At 45.7% G+C, this 20,885-nt stretch overlaps 1 protein-coding gene across 20 annotated transcripts in view; it reads left to right on the top strand.

Moving 5' to 3' along the window:
• SH3TC2 (SH3 domain and tetratricopeptide repeats 2) overlaps positions 1-20,885 on the top strand; it is a 172,123-nt gene that overhangs the window by 129,723 nt on the left and 21,515 nt on the right. For 8 of the 20 annotated variants that reach the window (XR_012505697.1, XR_012505684.1, XR_012505681.1 and 5 more), the window contains 4 exons: positions 12,672-12,779; positions 12,980-13,216; positions 14,426-14,529; positions 15,666-19,684. The gene's annotated coding sequence lies outside the window, so the exon portion shown is untranslated. Of the gene's footprint in view, positions 1-12,671; positions 12,780-12,979; positions 13,217-14,425; positions 14,530-15,665; positions 19,686-20,885 lie in introns of those variants that run through there. The other 12 variants (XR_006725274.2, XR_012505685.1, XR_012505686.1 and 9 more) reach the window with 9 other exon arrangements.

Below are 20,885 nucleotides of genomic sequence, written 5' to 3'. Positions count from 1 at the left end.
GTTGGGAGAACAGGATGCTAGCCCAGTGTTATGGTCTCAGGGGCTCTCTTTCTCTCTTGGGGCTTCTGCTTCCCCATCTGTCAAATGGGTGTTTTGGCTGAGATGACCCCTAAGGGCATTTCCTAGCTTGCCAAGCCACACTGCAAGACACACAGGCCTGAATTCTCTCCAGGACTCTGCACAGCTCAGGAGCAGTTACCATCCCTGAAAGCCCTGATTCAGTTTTCTCCAAAATTGGCCAAGGCTGCCCATGGTTTTTGGTCGCATCAGCCACCAGCATGACCCGTGCCCAGTGCCTGGCACGAGGTGCATTGATCAACAATTCTGAGAAGAATGAATGAATGAACTGCATTGAGTGAGTTCACTCCCTGTGATCCCAAAGGTTGGGCAGGTTTGATTTCTTGTAGTATAAATATTTAGAATATGACCATGATTATGATTTTTGGCAAGGGTGACTCACTTACTCATGGTCGCGGCCTTCAACCATTCTAAACTGTGAGCCAGCACCAGAATAAACTGCCCTCAACTGCCAGCCTCAGAACCAAGGGGAAACTGACTTTCCGTTGACCCATGAGACAAGTCTGATTTTGCAAAAAAAAAAAAAAAAAAAAAAAAAAATACAAAGAATCCAATATTTAGCAAAAGCTGTCCAATGAGATGCTTCCTTGCATTTTCTTCTAAAACCCTAAACTGGAACAAAATGAAACCCTGAATAATCCTGGTTTATGATATTGCACAGTATGTAAGTAATAATAACGTTAGCTAACATTTGCAGGGCAATTACTTTGTGCTAAGTGCGTTATTTCTTTTAGTCCTCAAACCTATAAAGTAGGTACTATTTTGATTCTTATTTACAAGTGAGGAAGATTCGACAGCTAAGTAACTTTTGCCAAGGTCTCACAGCCATCCGAAGGCAAGGTGGACATTTGAACCCAGGTCCGCTGGATTCCTCAGCATCAATGACAGTACGTTGAATGAGCATGTGTTATGAGACCGTCACCGGGATGAGCATGTTTCATGCATATGCTTAGTTAATCCCTGTAATAGTGCTGTCTGCAGTGTACCAGCACTAGATCCATTTTAGGGATAAGGAAGCAGAGCTTTTGAGAGATTATGTAACCTGTAACCTATGTGTGGTGGAGGCCAAGCTATCCCTGTGCAATGGGAGAGCTCAGAAAATTCTCAAGGGCAACAAAGGGGGAGAGATGTTACCAAGATCACAATGTGAATTGATGGCTGAACTGGGTTAGGGTTTCATTGAAGACTTTTTCCATTCACTGCTGGAAGGGCGTTGCTGCAATAACCGTGGGAGGGGACCTTTCATGCGGTGGATCCACCGTGTCCCTTGCTCTAGAGACAGGAAAGTGAGCTTAGTAGATTAGAGCATATTCTTTGAAGTCAAACAGACCTGTGTTCCAATCACAGCTCCCAAGCGAACTTGCTGGGTGACTTTGAGAAAGACCCTTCCTCTTTCTCAGCCTCTGTTTCCTCTTCTGCAAAATAGAACAATAATTAGGCCTGCCTCCTGGGGTTGCTGGAGGAGTAAATGAGAGAATGCACGGAAAGTGTCTGGCACCATGACCGCCACACAGTTAACATGGAGTAGCTGTTGTTATTGTTACTGAAATGATCCATGAGCTGAGAGAGGTTTGAGAACCATTGTTCCACCCAGAGAAGCCCTGAAATCTGCTTCACAACGATGATTTATTGTGATGGAATGCGGCCCAGAGGCTGAAGGATGTCTGACTCAATAAGAGACACACATGCAGTTGGGGCACACACACACACACACACACGCGTGCGCACATGCACCTGCACAGCTGCATACCTGGACACACATACCCTCCTGGCACATATGTGCACACACCTGTGCATGCATGTATATGCACACATGGACACACATTATACATGGCATATGTGTGCTCACACATGCATGTGCAGACACACACACTACACCTATGGCTGTACATGCTCACACATGTTTTCATGTACCCACACATGTACACACACACATTGCATATATACACACATTCTCCCCATCTTTGCCTAGTTAACACCTACTCCTTCAGCTCTTAACCCAAAGCTCACGGCCTGGGGCAGCCTCCCTGACCTTTTGGGTGAGGCTGGGATGCTCAGGCCATGCTCTCCTGGTGCCACGCATTTTTCCTCTTCAGTTTACATCCTAATTGTCATTGAACAATTGTGTAATAAGTTGCTCAATTCTGGATTTCCTGCTAGAATGGTAGCTCTGCAGAGGGCAGGGCAAAACCTGACTAGACTCCACTGATGGAAGTCTCCTAACATAGCCTGGCACATAGTAGGCCTTTGACAGATGTGTGCCATTGATTAAACAGAACCACCAGGGTTCCTTTTGCCCCGCAAGCTGGGGAATAGCTGATTCATCATGGGTCACCTTGTGCAGATTTTTGGCCTTGGTCTACAGTGGTTTGTGGTCTCGCCCACTCAGAGATCCAAGCCTCAGAATGCTGTGGAAACTGGTAAGGAAGAAAACTCAACTTTCAAATGCGTTTCTAGTCACCAGGAAAACAAGTGTCAGTGGTGTGGATAGAAGAACATTAAGAAGTCTGAAAGGCAGACAGCTCCTTATCACTTTTTGCTCTGCTGGGAGGTGAGAGGACACCAGCAGCTGCCACACACAATAAGGCTGATGAATCACTGTCGAGGCTGGCACAGAAATGTTTTCTTTTTCTCAGGCCAGATGATAGCAGGAGGCAGGCCCTCTTAGATATAAAGAGAGCAGAGAAGAACAGACTGATGGAAATGAGAAATGCAGTGCTGGGCGGTTAGAGTAATTTTCCTTCCTTTATTTATGAAAGGGATAGTTCTGAACACCTTCTAGGTGCCAGGCACTGTGCTAGCTGCTGGGGGTACAGGGGAGAATGAAATACATGTAGCCTCTGACCTTTGGGTGCTCAAGTCTGCTGGAGAGATGGACAAGGAAACAGGCAATCAAAATGCAGTGTGATCCATGCTCTGAGGGGGAAGTTCAGAAGATGAGCTCCTGGGGAGAACAGGGATGGGTTCTGGGGAGAAGGATTTCTGAGCTAAGACATGGAGAGTGAGCAGCAGCTGGCCAGGCTAAAAGGCAAGAGTGGTGTGAGGGGAGAGGACTGTGTGGGCAGACCCCTAGGGGAAAGAGGGCACAGTACACCAAGAGACATGGCAGGGATTCAGTGTGGCAGGGGCTGGTAGGTCCTGGTGGGGTGACATAGTTCATCTGTGAACTCTGAAGCCTCTGCCCCCAGGGTGGTGACAGATGGATCCTGGGGTTGAAGTACTCAGGCTGAGAGAGGGCCATTCTGGGAGAAGTGGAGTCCATCAAAGGAGCTTTGTCTGAGACTGGAGGGTTGGAAGCCGGGGAGTGTGGGCAGTGGCCGGCACATCTCAGCTCCTGTAGCCCTGAGGATACGGGATACGGGATACGGGGGAAACTCGGTTTTTCAAACATCACAAAATGTAGTGACAAGTCCCAGTCACTAGAGGGCGATGTGAAACCATAAGGCTGGGTGGCCTCAGAGACCCTGGCCCCTTTTTGAGTTAGTGTAATGTTCAGTCACTTTGTATTCTATCCGTACCCTAGACTCATTAAATACAATTTAAAATATATAGAGACCGTTAATGAGTTGAAATGTTTGCCAGAGCCTGTTTGGTCCAAACCTGGACACTGAGGCCTGAGGGAGAATTAGGTCCCCCTGCCTTCACTGGCCCCATGGCACAGACTTGTTCCTGGCTGTGGGCAAACCCTTCTCTTTTTCAGTACTTCTATTTTCTATTGTGTAGGAGAGACAGACCATTGTAACGCCTGTCTGTCCATCAGCCAATAAATATTTACTGACTTTCTACTATGTGCTGGGTGCTGTGTTAGGTGCTAGAAACTCTGGCGTACAAAACAGGTCCCTGCCTTGCAGACTCCACTGTCTCGTTGGGAAGAGGAACACCAGGAACTCATGTGTCATTACCAGCTGTGATTAGTGTGGAGAAGGTCAGAGCCTGGAGACGGGACCTAGCAGGGGCCCCTGATTCTCTCTTGGGCTCGTTCTTGGAAGAAGGGCCATTGAGCAGAAACCTGGAGGCTGCACAGCCGCTCGCCGGCAGAGGGGTCAGAAGACCAGACCTTCTGCCCACAAGCCCATCTGGGCTGCCAGGTGTTGCTGGACAAGCCCTTTTCTCTCTCTCTGTTTTCTGTTCTCCCGTCTTTATAATGAAAGAAGCATTTCAAGCCTGAGCCTTTGATTGGAAGGGGCTTGTCCCTTAGATATTGGGGTGCTCATGTCGGGGGTTCTCAGTCCAGGAGCCTGGAGGCCAACTCTTAGGTGAAAGGGGGCGTCTGATTGGTGGCCTCCCACTGGGCAGTGGGCCAGGGGCTGAACCTCCAAGCTTTACAAGCTCTGGGGAAGCTTTGTTCAGGCATAGGAAGACTGCCACCTGCAGATGCAGCACAGGACCTGCCGCTGTGGCTCAGACTGCCTGCTTTTGATTGCCCGAGGAGCTGGCGACCAGTGCAGATAACTGTGCCTCAACTCTAAAGATAGTGATAAGGTAGATATGGAGGAAGGCCGCAGCTCTGCGTGTTAATGAGCCCACCAGGTGATTCTGCTGCGCATTAAGGCCTGGGAATTCATTACCCTGGATCTTTCCCTAGAAAGGATGACAGGCTTCCAGTTGACTTTGATTTGTTCTATTATGTGTATTCCAAAAAATTTGTGGCTGAACTGAAATTTTGTAATCTGAATTATATGCTCGATGGACATAGGGGATCTCACTTTAGAGTCAACCTTTTGTGATGTGAACTTTCACTCCACTAGAGTTCTTTCATGGGTGTTAATTTCTGTAAATGAGGGTCACCCCTGTTTATGCTTTACAGACTGACTAATTAAGTAAAAATACCTAGAATGTAGTTTTGTGGAAGATAGACAGTCTTAACTTCCAGAAGGTGGGGAGATGGGGAAGATTTGTGGCAGAAGGCACAAAGAATTAAATTTCAAAGCCTGGAGTTAAGCTCCTCCAGGTTAAAACATTTATTGTCAAATTTATAATCACTGCCCACCTGGGACAAGTGAGCCCTGCTTAGTGTCTCCTGAATGCAGCTAAGAACCTAATGCCTTTGAATTTGCTATTACTAAGGAGGTACAGTCCCATGGCTCCTGCCTGCTGTTGGGTCAGTGAAGGTTCTGATCCCCCTTATTCTGGGCAGAGAAGGGGCTCAGGCTGAAACATCTTGCATCCTGCAAATCTCTTGACTCTTGACAAGGAATATTTCAGTTGGAACAGTCAGAACCTTTATCTTCTTGACCTGTTGCTCCAGTCCCTTGTCCATTATTTTTTCTGGAATTTGCCGGGCAGTTGCAGCAGGTGGCGAGGCTGGCCTAGAGCAGAGCTGAGGGCCGTGGTCCTCAGAGCTATGGCCACCTTTATGTGGCTGCCTCATCTGAGAGCCTGTGAGCAGAGAGGACTAATATTGGAGGTGTGACCCAGCCAACTTTTGCCTGTCCCAGGGTGGCCAGAGATCTCTGAGGAAGAGATAGGGAGGGGATGAGGGCCAAGACAATGTAAAGGAGCAGAAAGCTGGTAGGTCTTCCCATGCTGGTGGCTGCCCTAGGTCACGCTGAACCAACAGCCCAGGCTGTTGGATGAGAGATGACAATCAGTTGTATAGAGCCCAAAGACATCCTATAATTTGCCTTGATGCAGAGGAAGGAGACGGCATCTGGAGGGGCTGAGAAGACAAAATGAAAACAGCATTAGTGGAAGCCAGGACCCACGCAAGGGAAGGGAAAAGAGGTTGTTTCAAATATGGGAGAGAGGCATTGCTTTTAGTCACGATTCTTCACATGGGTTTGTCGATGGGTACACTTCCTGCATACTCGATGTGTCTGCGAGTATTGTCCACTGTCTCTCGTTGGATCCCTCACCAGTGCAGTAAGACAGGCTGGTCATTTCCAGATCACCAATGAGGAGACCGAGGCATGGCCAGGAGAATGCTTGGGTCTCTGCACTCTTTGTCCAATGCCATTCTGTTAGTAGTTTTCCAAATTTAGCTTTGCTCCAATGACACTTAATGCAGGGAGCAATTGTATAATAAAGATGAGGCTGACCCACCCTCTCAGATGCTCTGTCCTCGAGTTCCCACCATAGAACTCCGTTTAGAAGCCACCAGATTCACTGGTGCTTAGTGGCATAGGTTTCCCAGTGCCACTGTCATTCCTTGGCAGGGGAGGGTCACTGGCTTCCTCGATGAAGACCATGTACTTTATTTTTGTTCCTTTTTTTAAGATTTATAGTTTTATTATGGAAGCATAGTCAGTTTACGATTTTATGTTAATTTCTGGTACACAGGATAGAGATTCAGTTGTATATATATTCCATTTCATGTTCTTTTTCATTATCGGCTATTACAAGGTATTGAATATAGTTCCTTGTACTCTACAGTAAGACTGCGTTCTTTAATATGGTGATGCTTGCAGGAAGGATGGAAAAGGGAAAGATAGGAAGTGGGATGACTCAGAAGGAAGTTGACAGTTTCAAAAGAGATAAGATACATGGTACAATGTCTTATCAGAGGTCACATTCAGTTGTTCTTGAGATAAGCAACAGAACCTGTGGAGGGGAGTGGAGGGTCAGCTAGGGACCTGGAGGAGGGGTGACCGCAGTTCCTAGTTCAAGAACCCTGCCACTGGTGATAAGAGCTTGGGTCCTGGGGTCAGACAGATTCAAGTTCAAGTTCTTGCTCTGCCACTTTCTAGTTGTGTCCTTGGACTAGACCACACATGTAATCTCCTTGACCCTTAATATCTTCATCTGTAAAATGGGAATAATGATGGTTGTGAAGATTAGATGAAATCATGCTTAAAAAGCACTTGGCACAATGGTAACCACAAGTAAGCATCACGTGTGGTCATCACAGTTACATCAAATAATGTGAGTGGACTGAATTATTTTGAACAATGTAGACTATATTGAATCTCTTTGTAAACATGCTCTTCTCTCCTCCAGTTGACAGATTCTTCCCTTGATTTCAACTCTCCTGGGCTACCGTCTTAAGTCTCTTCTGCCTTTCTTGCCTGAATTATTTTCAGCTTTCCTTTTCAGATTCCATTCACCAAAGGAAAAATTAACCTCATTCTGCAGATAAAGAAAGTGAGTCTTGGAGATGTTCTGTTAAGTAAGGTGATCAAGCTGACACGTGTAGCATTGTGCTCAACAGTCAATACACTAGCCACTGCCTTTTAGCAGGGAAGACAGACCTCTATGAAGGACAGAGAAGCACAAGAAATGCCTCAGTAGGGACGTGCAGAGGGAACTAGCTTAGCACAGGGGATCAGGAAAGCTTCCCTGGGAGTTAGCAGTGCTGCAAGGGATCAAGATTTATCACTGGTGGAAAGTCAGAGCTGGAGGCCAGAGACCGAAAGGTAGTGTGAGGAACACTGTCAGGGATCTGGCATGTGAGAATTTTTAAAAATCTTAAAAACTATGTATTCATTATGAATTATTAATGCAAGAGACTCTCTTTTTACATTTATGACGTGATAGAGAATTTCCTTTTTAAATATATGAATACATGTAGATAAACAGCAACTGTGGGGCATATATATGGCAAAAATCATGACCCTAGAAGTCTTAAGTTCTGAAGTCTTGAAACTGATTTTGTACTGCCTTTTTTTTTTTTAATGAAAGAGAAAACTGAGACTCAGAGATACTAAATGACTTGCTTAATGTCACAAAGTGAGTTGGTGACCAAGCTTAGTCTTATGAAAATCTATTTCATTTCCCCAAATCATAAGATAACGGGAAAAGCGATAATCAAGTTTGAGTTCCAAGTGACATTTGACAAATGATTCTTAGTTCTGCTGGCAGCGTGACTTTCTGATTAGAATCTTGCTGATGTTTCCCTGTTTTTTTTTTCCCCCAAATTAATTTCTCTTTTCAGTCTTCTCTGTCTCCCAGATCCTCTGCTGTGATTAGAGGTCCTCAGCTTTAGAAGGAGGATTTGTGACTGAATCACTTTGGTCTCCTGGCCCTGGAATCATGAGGTTAAGTTCTGACTGACAGCTGACCTTACCTGGAGGTGGGGAGGGGCAGACACTGGATTTCAATTCTGGATGGGGCGGTAGCCAAACTCAGCCTCTACCTCGGTGTGTGGCTGTGAGTTTAACCCCTTCCTGCTTGGGCTGCCGACTTCATGGGGCTGTTAGGAAGAGAACATGAGACCCAGCATTCAGAGCTGAAATGGCTGCCACTGAAGGGGCAGCTAGGACCAGATTTGAGCCCGCCCTGTGAGCAGTGGCAGGGCATGTGAGCAGTGACCATCAACCATCCTGGCCGGCTGACTTCAGAGCACTACCCAGGGCTGACCCCACTCTGATGTGGAGTCCAGAAATGGCTTACAGTTACTCAATAGCCTGATTGCTCTTTCTGAGAGGGAAAACCTACTGCTTGTAAAACAATGTCACATACACAATTTCATGTTGATTTTTGCAGTCACCCTCAGAGTAGTCATTATCATTACTGTTTTGGTAAGGAGGAAGCTAAAGCCAGGACCTGTGAGATCTGCCCCAGGGGGCCAGGCTGGTGAGTGGTGACCTTGGGTCCAGCCCATGGCACGGGATTTCTGGCTGCCAGACAGGGGCTCTTTCCTCAGCACCTCCACTGCCACCACCCATTCCGCTCCGAGCTAGGGGGATGGCAAAGGGAGGACCTGACCCTCAGTGGACTTGCCCATTCGTTTCTGTGGTTGTCATCAAGTGTTATACGGTCCTTATTTTATGGATGGGAAACAGACCTGGAGGGAGGAGGGAATGGGCAGAACTACCATGAATCTCTAATTAATTTCTAACCAAATTAGGAAAATCAGCTCTTTTCACAGAAGTGGAGATGACTGTAACAGTTGTAAACTGTATTCATTAGGAGCTAGATTTCTAGAGGAATTTGGGCAGTTTGAATTCTTTGCCTCTAATATAAACCTCCCCAGCTTTCATCTGCTCATCTGGTTATTGTCATTATTAAGTATCTCCAGGAGTCAGGCTTCTCCAAAGAAATAGAAGCAAGAGAAGCAGTAGGATGTAATATATATATGATGGGTATATCTATATCTATATCTATATCTATATCTATATCTATATCTATATCTATATCTATATCTATCTATGTTTATTTCTCTATCTATCTACTTACCTCCCTATCTATCTTAAGGAGTTACCTCATGTGATTGTGAAGGTTGCAAATCGAAAATCTGCAGGGTAGGCCAGCAAAAGAAAACCCAAGGAAGAGTTGATGTTGCAGCTTGAGTCTGAAGGCCGTCTGGAGGTAGAATTCTCTCTCCTTTGGGGGGGGACAGTTTTTTCTATTAAGTTCAAGTGATTAGTTGAGGCCCACCCACATTATGGAGGGTAATCTCCTTTAGTCAAAGTCAACTGATTTAAATGTTAATTTAATCTAAAAATGCCTTCACAGCAATATCCCAGATACATCTGACCAAATATCTGGACACTGTGGTCTAACTAAGTTGACACGTAAAATTAACCGTCATGGTATATAAGCATATAGTACATAGGATAACATAAGCTAACATTTACTGACCATTTATTATGAGCCAGGCAACATTATCTTGTTGAATAATTCCTCCTAATGTTTATAGTACAATACCTTACATATAGGTAGAAATAAACAGTGGTTTTAGAATCAGAAGGCAATGTGGAGTAGAGGTTAAGAAGGAGGGTTTTGGCACTGGGCAGACCTGAGTTCAGGTTATAATGCTGCCTGTATCTAACTTGGGAAAATTACATAATCTTTCCAATCTCTTTTTCCTCATCTGTAAAACAGAATTAAAAATAGTACTCACTTCATCAACACAGCAGGGACTGGATACCACATTTATTGGCAAAATGAAGGTTGAAGGAACCTCCAGGGCTGTTACGAGAATTAAAGGAGGTACTTTATGTAAAGCCCCTCACACCATACCTGGCACATGATGAGAACATGGTGAGTTTAGCTGCCTTGTATGGTTAGTCTTCCTCTTGATGCCTGCATACAGAGTCATAGCTGGCAGCTGTTGGGATCCACCTAGTAGGACTTGATAAGGTGTGGCATCCGGGAAGATCTTGCTGCTAAAGGCCAGGGCAGAAGAGAACAGAGATCTCCCTCTCCTGATTCAGAGGCTGGCTTCTCTGACTTTCTTGGGGAGACCAGTTCTCCGCTGCTCCCAGAACTCCTTTCTCAGAGCTCTGGCTGTGATGGGGCTTGGCAGGGAGCGTTCTCCAGGTAATGTGGTCTGGGGCCGGGTGAGCTACTCACGTCTGTGCCAGCATACCCTGCTTCTTGTTTGCAGCCCTGCCATCAGCCCTGTCACACAAAGATTGATTTGCTGCCTCTCCATGGTAAATAGCTGCCTTTTCCTCCTGAGGGCTATGACCCCCCTGCAGACACACACTCTGTCGACTAAGCTAATCATTCACATTTATTCTAAGGCAAATTGCACTATTGGTACTTGGAGTTTAAGGACCTCAAGAATACCACAAACCAACATTGTGTTAATTAATTCATTCATCATCAACAGAATATTGTGGAGCACTCAAGAATGGAATCCCAGCTCTGATACTTACCAACTGTGATTTTTTTTTAATTGAAGTATAGTTGATTTACAATGTTGTGTTAATTTCTAGTGTGCAGTATAGTGATTTAGTTATACATATATATATATATATATATATAAAATCCCTTTCATATTCTTTTTTCACTATAGTCTATTACAAGGTATTGAATATAATTCCCTGTGCTATGCAGTAGGACCTTGTTGTTTACCAGCTGTGTGAGCTTAGTCAAATTTCTTAATCTCTCTTTTGCCTCAGTTTCTTCATCTGTAAAATAGGGACAATATTGATGCCCACCCAAAAGGGTTATTAAGACATTTAAATGAATCAACATACGTGAAGCATGTAAATGTATGCCTGACACATAGTAAGTGCTCGATAAATAGTAGCTATTATTATTATTACTACTGCTACTTCTAACTGTATGTTGTGCTAGCAACTCTACTGGGTGTTGGAGGACAGCAATGAACACAACCCCCTGCCTCTGTGAAGTTTAAATACTTGTGAGTAGGGAAGAAAAAGAATAAACAGATAAAGCAAATAAACCCCCATAGATGTGATTACAGATTGTGACAAGTGTCCTAAAGGAAACCAACAGGATGCTTTGACAGAGACACATGGTGGACTGGGGGAACGACTTACAGGGGCAGGTGATGGGAGGCATCCTGAGCTGCTAACATTTAGGCTGAACTCTGACAGGTGAGAAGGAGAGGGAAGAAAGGAACAGGGGGAGTAAGGAACAGCAGCTATGAAATCCCTGAGGCAGAAAGAATTTGGCATGTTTCTGAGGATGGGAAAGTTCAGAATGACCAGAGTGGAAGGAAGGAGAAAAGACCAGGAATGCTGACAGAGCAGTCACTCTGATGCAGGAAAACGGATGTGGGGCGTGAGAAGGGCAGAGTCCCACGTCTCGGTTGAGCCCCTGGGACGTGCCCCACCAAGTGTGGGTCCTTGGCTTCGTGCAGGAAAGAATTCAAGTGCGAGCCACTGTTGAGTAAAGGTAGATTTATTTAGAGAGATATAAACTGCATAGAGTGTAAGGCAAGAGAAAGGCAAGGAAAGAGGTGTGGGGATTGGGTGCTCGGGTTAAAGTAAAAGTAGGTACACACTCCATAGAGTGTGGGCCATCTCTAAAGGGGAGAGAGCAAAAAAGGCCACTAGGTGTGGTGGTGCCACTTTTTATGGGCTCAGTAGCTTCACACACCTGCAGGTAAGACCATTTCAACTGCCCTGGGGAAGGGGCTGAAATTCCTAGGAATTGGGCCACTGCCCATTCTTTAGCCTTTTGCGGTTAGCCTTGGGGTTGTCATGGCACCTGTGGGCATGTTACTTGATCATGCTGTTACAATGAGCATATAATGAAGCTCAAGGTCTGCTAGAAGTCAAACCTCTTAATCCTCAAGGCCAACTAGGAGGTGAACCTTCCACCATTTTGGTTGCTGTCATTCCTTGAGTGGCTGTGCCCTCCCCCCTCCCCTCCTGTCTCAACTTTATGACACATACTCCTTCATGTATGTCTAGGCATCCAGTCCCCACACCCTCTCAAGGAGGAGGAGGCAGCACCATCACAGCCTGGATCGGGGCTTTCTCATGACCATCCACACTTTCATCTTGGCTTTTGCAGCTTGCATTAAGCACAAACTCATAGCTTGGCATTTCAGGTGCTTCAAAATACAGTTCCAACATAACTTCTCAGTTTTATTTCTTTTTTTTTTCATTTTGCTGTTCACCTTAAAATTAATTTTTACTTGTATAAGTAATCCGTAAGCATATTCTCTTTGTGAAGATTTAAAATATAGAGGCAAATTTCAAGTTCTTTTTTTAAACTACCATCTCCCCTTCCCCATCTGCAGCTCAGGTGCCTCACCGGAGGTAAGACTGCCCTCAATTTGCTGTGAATCCTTTCAGACGTTTCTATAATCTATAGATTTATGGATATGTCTAAAGAGTATATCAAACTGTAGAAAATATATAGAACTGTTCTGTGTTTTTTAATAAATAGAACATTGTATTGAATTGTTTTCATTGAACGATTGACTAATTCCTCCACAATCCATTGGCCAGAAGCATCACGAGGCTCTGCCCAACTCAAGGCGGTGTATGTGGAGGTGGCGGCGGGAGACACCGAGATTGTAATCTTCCCTTGTGTCTGAGAAGAGGAGGACTGAGATGGTGAGTACTGGAAGCTTCTACCACTGATGTGACTTTTAAATGTCCTTTAAAATTCCTCAAAGGAAAAGTGGAGTCATTAAAAAAAAAATTGAAGAATGGTATGTAAGGCATATACTTATGGCAAAAATAGGGGAGGCGGTATGAGAATGGACTTTCCAGCCTGAAAGCTCTGTCTTGCTGTGCTTCTTTGGGATTGTCAGATGTAGTGACAAAGGCTGTCGGCATCGTCTGCAGAGATCTTCAAGCCCACTGCTGCTGGCTGGGGTCCCCACCCTAGTTTACCAAGTTGTCCAGCCTGGAAGGATGCTGGCCTCATGATCCTTCTCCTCTCTGCTCAGAAACCTCAGCTACGCAACCCTCTCCCTGCAGTCCTCCTCCAGGCGTCCATCATAAGACTCACCACAGCCCCACCCCAAATGCCCGGAAACTGGCCCCAGGTAATGGCCTCTGGCTAGTCACCAGCATCCTCCACACACACTGACTCCTTCTCACCTAAACCTCCTATGGCTCCTGAAAATATGATATGGGACCATGCTTTGAAGAGGACTGTGTATTGTTTTGGCAAGTTTCTGTTTAAAGAAGTTTTGAAATGCAGCCAGATTGTGGAGCAGCTGCAGAGGCCGAGGAGAGAGAAGAAGCAGAGAGTTGGGTGGGTGGTAGGGGGTAAGGGGAGTGGGAAGGTGGTAGAATCCCTGACTCTCACTCTCAGTTCTTCATATTTCTTCTCATTCCTCATACTTTAAAATAAATGGTCACTCTGGCCTGATGTCTGTCAAGTGGCACAAACAGGGCAGCTTTGCCGAGACCAAAGGTGTGAGGACCAAAACATCATTTTCAGTCCCCTGCACCCAATAAATGATATCTCTTAGTATGATTTGTAATGAAACATCACACTTGGTTTTCATAAGCTTCCTTGTGAGAAGAGCCTATCAGATACTCTCATAGCCGTTTTACAGATGTGGAAACTGAAGCTGAGAGAGTTAAAATGACTAGAGGTCATTTAGCAAGTCCATGATGGTTACAAAGGTCAGGAACAAGGTCTGTGGACTTCCCATCCTAGGTTCTTTAAGCTGACACCCTACCACTCTGTTTATCTTCTAGTCAGTGATCTAAGAAAGATGCTTGTCTGATTTTTGTTTGTTTGTTTGCTTGTTTTAGCAAAAGGAAAATACCCTTTAACCCTTTTAGAAAGTCCTGTGGTCTTCACACTCGAAATACTCAGCCCCCAGGCTGAGAACCACTGCTCTAGGTACTCACAGCACTCTCCTACCGCTTACTGACTACATTTTCTGTGGACAGACCTGTCTCCACCAGGTCTAAGTTTGTCTGTAGGGTTGTCTGTTGTTCACCTTTGGACCTAGAGTGCCCAATAAGGTCCTGGTACACAGCAGACGTTCAACAGACGTCAGTCCTCTCATCCCCTCTAGAGAGCCGTGTTGTTGTCCACAGACGTTCATTGAGCACTTCTGTGCAGGTGTGACAGGGCACTCACAGAGCAGTGGCCTGCCTTCATCACTGCAGCCACCACAGTGCCAGGAATAGTGTCTTATACATTAGCATTTTCTGGGAAATACTGTTTTTTGTTTTGTTGTGTTTTATTATTTTAACCAGGCCCTATCTTCTCTTGCCAAAATTGCTTCAAGCAGGATCTGGATGCCATGGAGGACTTGAGCCAGTATTGCCAGGCACAGGGACAAGCAAGGCCTTGAAGAGTGTTTGAAATAATTTCTTAAGGGAGGAAACTGATAAGGTAAATGCCTGTTGGATTTACTTTTATCTATGCCAAGGAGGAATTACTCAGGGCTCTATAAAGATAAAGGAATCCTAGATGATTAGATCTGGAAGGAGTTTCAGGGTGACAGGTTGGGATGGGTGTGGAGTTTGCACAGGGTGCCAGTGATCACACACTCCCCAGCAAAGAGGAAGGATAAGGACACTGGGAGAAAGTGTGACATTGTCCCTTCCCTCATGTCCAGTTCTGTGGGGGTGGAAACTTGTCTCACGAAATGCTCAGGAAGGACCAGAGAGGCTGCAAGATGCCAACCCGCTCACCCCAGATTGGCATGGACATCTGAAAAGAAATGCTTTTCGGTCCGCTGGCTGAGCCACAGATCCCGCGCAGAGGCAAGATGTGACGCGCAGAAGCGCATCAGGGGCTTCAAACCAGCCAAACGGGAAAAGGAAAGGCCCCTTCAATTGTTTGAGGGAGAAGAGGAAGACCAAAGGCAACATTATCTTTCATCAGCCACTCCCTGCAGGGGAATGAGCTTCCCGAAGAGTACAGCCTCCTCCTAGCAGGGCAGGGAGGAGCCGCCTCTTTCTTCACGAGAAAAGCCCAGTTCTGATCAGATATCAAATCACTGACAACTGGGACTACCTTGGGGTCCAATCAAAGCCAGTCACTGGGTTAGCATTGATTATCTGCTCTGTCCTGTGTGTGCTTGCGGTGTGTGTGGAGCAGGTGGGTACGTGGAGATTTAGGCTGTGAAAGTTCACCGGGTTTGTAAAGAGTCCTGGCTTCTGAGCTCTGGGCTGGGGACTCAGACAGGGTTGTGAGCCAGTTCTTGTCCCCAGGGGGGCCAGAGGCCAGGAGGAGAGCCAGATATGCAGTGTTAACGACATCAGCAGTAGCCGCTGCATTATTGGACCGTTGTTATCTCATTTATCTCATTTATTCCTCGTAACAGCACTAAGAGATGTTATTCCTCACAGCAACACCAAATCACACCCACGAGGAAACAGGCTCAGAGAGCTTAGTTACCTGCTCAAAGTCACCAAGGCAAACAGATGGTAGAAGAAAGACTCAAACACAAGTCTGTGTGACTCATACTCTAAGCCACAGGTTCTTAACTCAGGGTGATTTTGGTCCTCTCTCCCACTCCTCAGGGGACACTGGCAATGTCTTGGAGGCATTTTTGGTTGTCACAACGTGGGAGATGTCTACTGGTTTCTGGAGGGTGGAGGCCACAGATGCTGTCAAATATCCTGTGATGCTCAGGTCAGCTCCACGCCCACCCCAGGAAGGACATACTGGGCCCAAAAGGTTAATGGTTCTGAGGTTGAGAACTGCTGCTCTAGGCCATCTCTGTTCACTGCATTAAAACAGGTCTCCACACTGCCCTGCGGCACCCCCTCCCCCAATACGTTTAGTTCAGTTCCTCAATGTTTCATTTATGGTACTCATCTCCATTATTTGTCAAATGAGTAAATGAGCAAATAAACCCACAGAGAAATTAAACACTCTGTGCAAGGTCACAAGAACAAATTGGCAAATATAGTGTTAAATCCTAGGTCTGTCTGAATCCTGATCATGTGCTCCTAACCCACATGCACAGGACTAAGACAATTTCAGTGTCGTGGGACCGAGGATTGTCTTCTAGGGGTTCCAAGTCCCGCAGAGAAGAGGGGAAAAGTCAGTGGGTGTTAGAGTCCAGTGCCAAATTCAGCCTGGGAGAGAAATGAGGGGCGGAAGAGGAAGATGAGAAGGAACTCAGGGCTCAGCCAAGAGCCCTGGCACTTGCAGATTGAGAGAAGACTCAGTGGAGAGTTTCCTAGATACTAAATAAAATGGCTTAAAAATGACCAGAATCAATCTTTCTCCCCATTTAGCAAAGATGGGCAATACAAAACTTATTTTCTGCCAGTCCTCAGGGACTCTGGGACTCTTATCCTTCCCCCAGATAATGTCTGGTGGCACCGCAAATGCATGTTCAAGTCCTGGAGGCTCCGTGAAGTCAGGTTCTGGGCTGGCTCCATCTGGCGAATGCAGCCCTGGCAGCACTGTTCTCCTGCCCCAGCTTGTGTCTCCTCTGCAGCCCGCCTGCCTCCCAGCCAGAGCCTTTCAGGAGCCAATGTGGGAGCAAACTCGCATGACTCATGGCTGGCGAAGCTGTCAGGGTGAGGGGAGGCAGGGGCACAGAGGTCAAGGGCAGGGAACAAGGGGAAGGCAGGAGGAAGTGGGGCAGTGGATGGGCAGGAGGGAGTCACTGAGGGACAGATCAGGGAAGAAGGAAGCCAGAGAGGGAGGGGAGGTGGGGAGGTGGGAAGGAAGGAAATACGGGGAATAGTCACAAAAGCAAAGATTTCGAGTGTTGACAGTTGCCTCAAATTGTGTGAAGTTCTTACGATGCATGACCACCTTTAATCCCGAAAACAAGTCTATGGGGTAGAGATTCTTTTCATCATGTCCTTTTTATGGATAAAACCCCCCAAACCCCCTAGTCAGACACCTTAACCAATCGAAGGACACACGGAGTTGGCGGTGGATTCAGATGGGGAGAAAGGAAGGGGCTGGTGTGGTGGACGGGTGGAGGAGAGGACACTGGGAAGGACAGAGCCAGGGAGGGGGTGGGTTTGGAGGCATAAACTCAAGCGTTCTGTGGTGTGTGAAGGGCAGACAGCAGAATCCTGGAAGCTAGACTCTGGCTCAGTGGCTTCACCAAGAGCTGTCTTTAACCAGCCTACTCACCTTGTATCTTAGGATCAACCTGAGAAGGCTCTGCTTGAATGGGCTTCCCTGACAGATTATATTAGAGATTCCTTGGTGACACGTGAGCCCAGGACAATTGCAACACCATTGTTAGATATTGATTCTTCCTTAGTAACACAAAATAAACAGGAGTCACAAAAATAATCCAATTTTGTTATGCTTGGGGGCAAGGGAAACAAAGAAAGGAAGTTATATTAAAATAAATACGAGTAATTTCTATGTACTTTAATTTCTATGGGTCACTTGGGCATCTGTTATCTTGTGTGATATTCCCGTTTTGTGGTAGGCGTCAGGCGTGTTTTGCCAAAGAAGAAATGGGTCTGGAGAGAGGAACTTCAATTAGTGAGAATCCAGTATCCAAATTTGGATCTTCTCCAAATCTTTAGCTCCTTCCTAAATACAAATCTTGGGCACCATATTGAAAGTCATACTCAGTGCCCCTTAAATGCAGTTAATTTTTTTCAAACTAATTTCCCAGAATGAGAAGTTCTGTGAAACAAGAGCCTGGCCAGTTTCTCATGAAGAGAAGATTAATGCTAGGATCTATTTAAAATCACATTGCTTATGTCAAATGACCTTTCAATAATTGTTTATAAAAGAGCTTATTTAAAATATAAAAAGCTGTTTCCCCCAAAAGTTGTATGTGTCCTCCTAGAAACAAATTAATAGGAGCAAATAGTAGTGTTCTTGGAAATCCCTTGGATAAATAATTTGGCACACACTGTTCCCTTTAGCCCCACCTCACCTGGGGCTACACCTTTGTTCCTCTCTTGAATCAGCTCTGCTGAAGTCCTATCTTATTCTCTGCTCTCTGGTTGCTTTTCCGTCCCTCTACTCCACCTCCCATATCCTCAGCTCCTGTGGATCTTTCTTTCCACATAATTCCTTGGCCACTCCTATCCATACCCCTTAGAAAGCGAACCCCACAGGGCTGGGAACTGATTTTTCTTCACTGTCATTGTGTCCTCAGCATGCTGCCTGGGTCATAGTAGTTGCACAATAAATATTTGTTGGATGAATGACTGCATGGGTCACCAGCTACTAAACACAGCCTGGCTGGCATTGTTCATGTGAGTTCTCTCTTTCTTTGTCTCTTCTATTTATATTCCTAATACTAACCCTGGTGCATTGAATAGGAGCTCTGTAAATGTTTGTCAAATGAATCAAGGAATGAAAGAAATATTGTTTTATAAAACATGCTTTCAACAGAAACAGAATTTATCCTCTTGTGAAGAAATATCACATCTCCTCCTGTGTTCTGAAGAGAGTGGAGGTGGGGTGCTGGGGGTAATTCACAATCTCCTTACATGGGTTTTTTTTTTTTTTTAACTGTAGTTGATTTACAATGTTGTGTTAGTTTCTGGTGTACAGCACAGTGATTCAGTTATACATGCATATATATTTTTCATATTCTTTTTTCATTATAGGTTATTAGAAGATATTGAATATGGTTCCCTGTGCATGGGCACGTTTTTATGATGCATCTGCATGATTGCAGATTCCTGTGCCAAGACTTTTGTTTGTATTAACTCATTAAATTCTTATAGCCAACCCTCTGAGGTAGGAATAGTTATTATTCCCATTTAACAGCTGAGGAAGCTGAGGAACAAAGAGCCACATCGGCAGGTCTCTCTGAAGCCTTATGGGTGCGCGTGGGGACATCTAGGCTGCCCCGGGGATGCAGGAAAGGCACAAGGCCGTGTGAAGGTAAGGCAGGCTGTCAGTCAAGAGCCTGCCCTCCCTCTCCTATATCCAGAGCTGTTATTCTGTTAAATGTTTTACATACTGAGTTTCTGCAAAATATTTTTTTGTCTCGCTAGAAGAAAAGGCTTATAAGCAAACAAGCAAAAAGGTATTTTAGTTTTACAGCTAGGAAGACTAAGACTTCAGGGACGTTAAATCCGTTGGCAATTGTCATTGGTGGCTAAGCCAGTTCTGAAAACCTCAGCCCCAAAGAGCCAGGAATCTATTTCCTGTGTCATGTTTCTCGGGTGCCCAGGTGTCTCCATAGTGGCACTTGAGTTTGGTATATTCACTGACCACGACTTTTTGTCCAGAACTTTCGTTTTCAGATGTACGTCCTGAGCAATACTGAGTAAAATAAGGTCAGTTACAAGGTAAATTTAGAAATATTTGTCTCAGGGAGTTGTTAGAGGAAAACAGGAAGGACACAGCAAAGCTGGACAAGGCAGGAAGTGGAAAGAGTGCTCAGGGCATTTGGAGAAGACCAGGGCGTGTGTGTGGAGGTGTGCGTGGGTGAGTGAGAGCAGGTTTCTGACCCTGGAATAAGAAGTAACAACATGCCATAACAGTAACATTTTTTTTTTTGAATGCCTAACATGTGACGTGTTCACAAAGCAAAATGCTTCACGTGCATCACTTGTAGCAGTGAGGTCAGTCAGTCAGTCATTCAGCTCTCCTCGTCTCCTTGAAGAGGAAGGGAAGCTTATAGAGCTGGTCAGCGCAGAGAGGAACTCAACCAAGGACTGTCTGGCGTCAGAGTGCATGCTCTGAACCCCTCAGCTACACTGTCAACGTGTCCAGAGTCAGAGGACTCAGGCGTTTTTGTACCCAGGGGCATCTCTTAGGACTGGGTCTGGCGCAGAGTTAGGGCCCCTGACCCCGATTCAGGGACACGATGAAAAGCTTGAATTCGATCTACCTTTAGGGCAAGCTGGGCCAGTCTAGGAAGATTCATCCGCCTGGTACTCGGATGCCTGAGATTCTGTGACTTGGTACTTGGTTTCCTGGGGATTCTGTGACCAAGCCTTCCATTCCCCAGTTACAGATAAAATACAGAGATTCTTGGTGGCTGCATTTTAGTAAGCCAGCAGGTTGGAAACTATGGCCAAAAGCAACCCTTGCATTTGTTATATAGCCTTTTAAGATTTTCAAAGTATTTCCCCTCTGTGTTTTTTCAAGATCATTAGAACAGATGGTACAACCCCCATTTGACAGATCAGATCAGAACATAGGAAACATATACTGAGAGTGACATCCATCTCAGAAGTGGTTGACTAAGAACGCAATCTTTTGTCTTTTTTCGCGTCATTTCCTCTTTGCCAGGCACTAGAACAGTGAAGGTCCTAGTAGGGGTTAGGGGTCTGAAGGGTAGGAGAGAAGCTCTGCAGAGGGGCCCAGTGTGGAAAGAAAAACCCACAAGTGACTTTTCAGAGGGTGCAGCACTGGCTGGCTCTGCTTCTCGTCGGCTGGGTGGGGCCCAGGGTTGCTGTGCCAGGAGGTATTTTTGTCTTGGTGTTTCAGCCCAGGCAGCTCCACTTGGTATGATTTATGGTGATTTCTTGGGTTTACTTTGTAAACACGGCCCATACCACGGGAGGGAGTTACATTCCCAGGGTCCTCCTTCATGGGTGGTGTTGCTCTAAAATTGTTTTGCCTCGAGCTGATGCTATGCTGTTAAGTGTTCTCAAGTTGTTCAACCTAGAACGTTGGGATGGTGAGAGTTCTCGGAGGTTACCCAGCCCACCTGCCTCATTTTCTAGTTGGTGAAACTGAGACCTCCAGATGGGGAGGGGTTTGCCAGAGGCATACAGCCAGCGATAGCCAATGGCTAGTCTAGAATGCCTGCATACCCTCAAATGTTTCTTCCATCACTA

The sequence above is a fragment of the Camelus bactrianus genome, chromosome 3, assembly GCF_048773025.1.
Source record: "Camelus bactrianus isolate YW-2024 breed Bactrian camel chromosome 3, ASM4877302v1, whole genome shotgun sequence".
NCBI classification, from domain to species: Eukaryota; Metazoa; Chordata; class Mammalia; order Artiodactyla; family Camelidae; genus Camelus; species Camelus bactrianus.
Note: the sequence above shows the minus strand (reverse complement) of the source record. Positions and strands in the feature narration are given on the sequence as shown.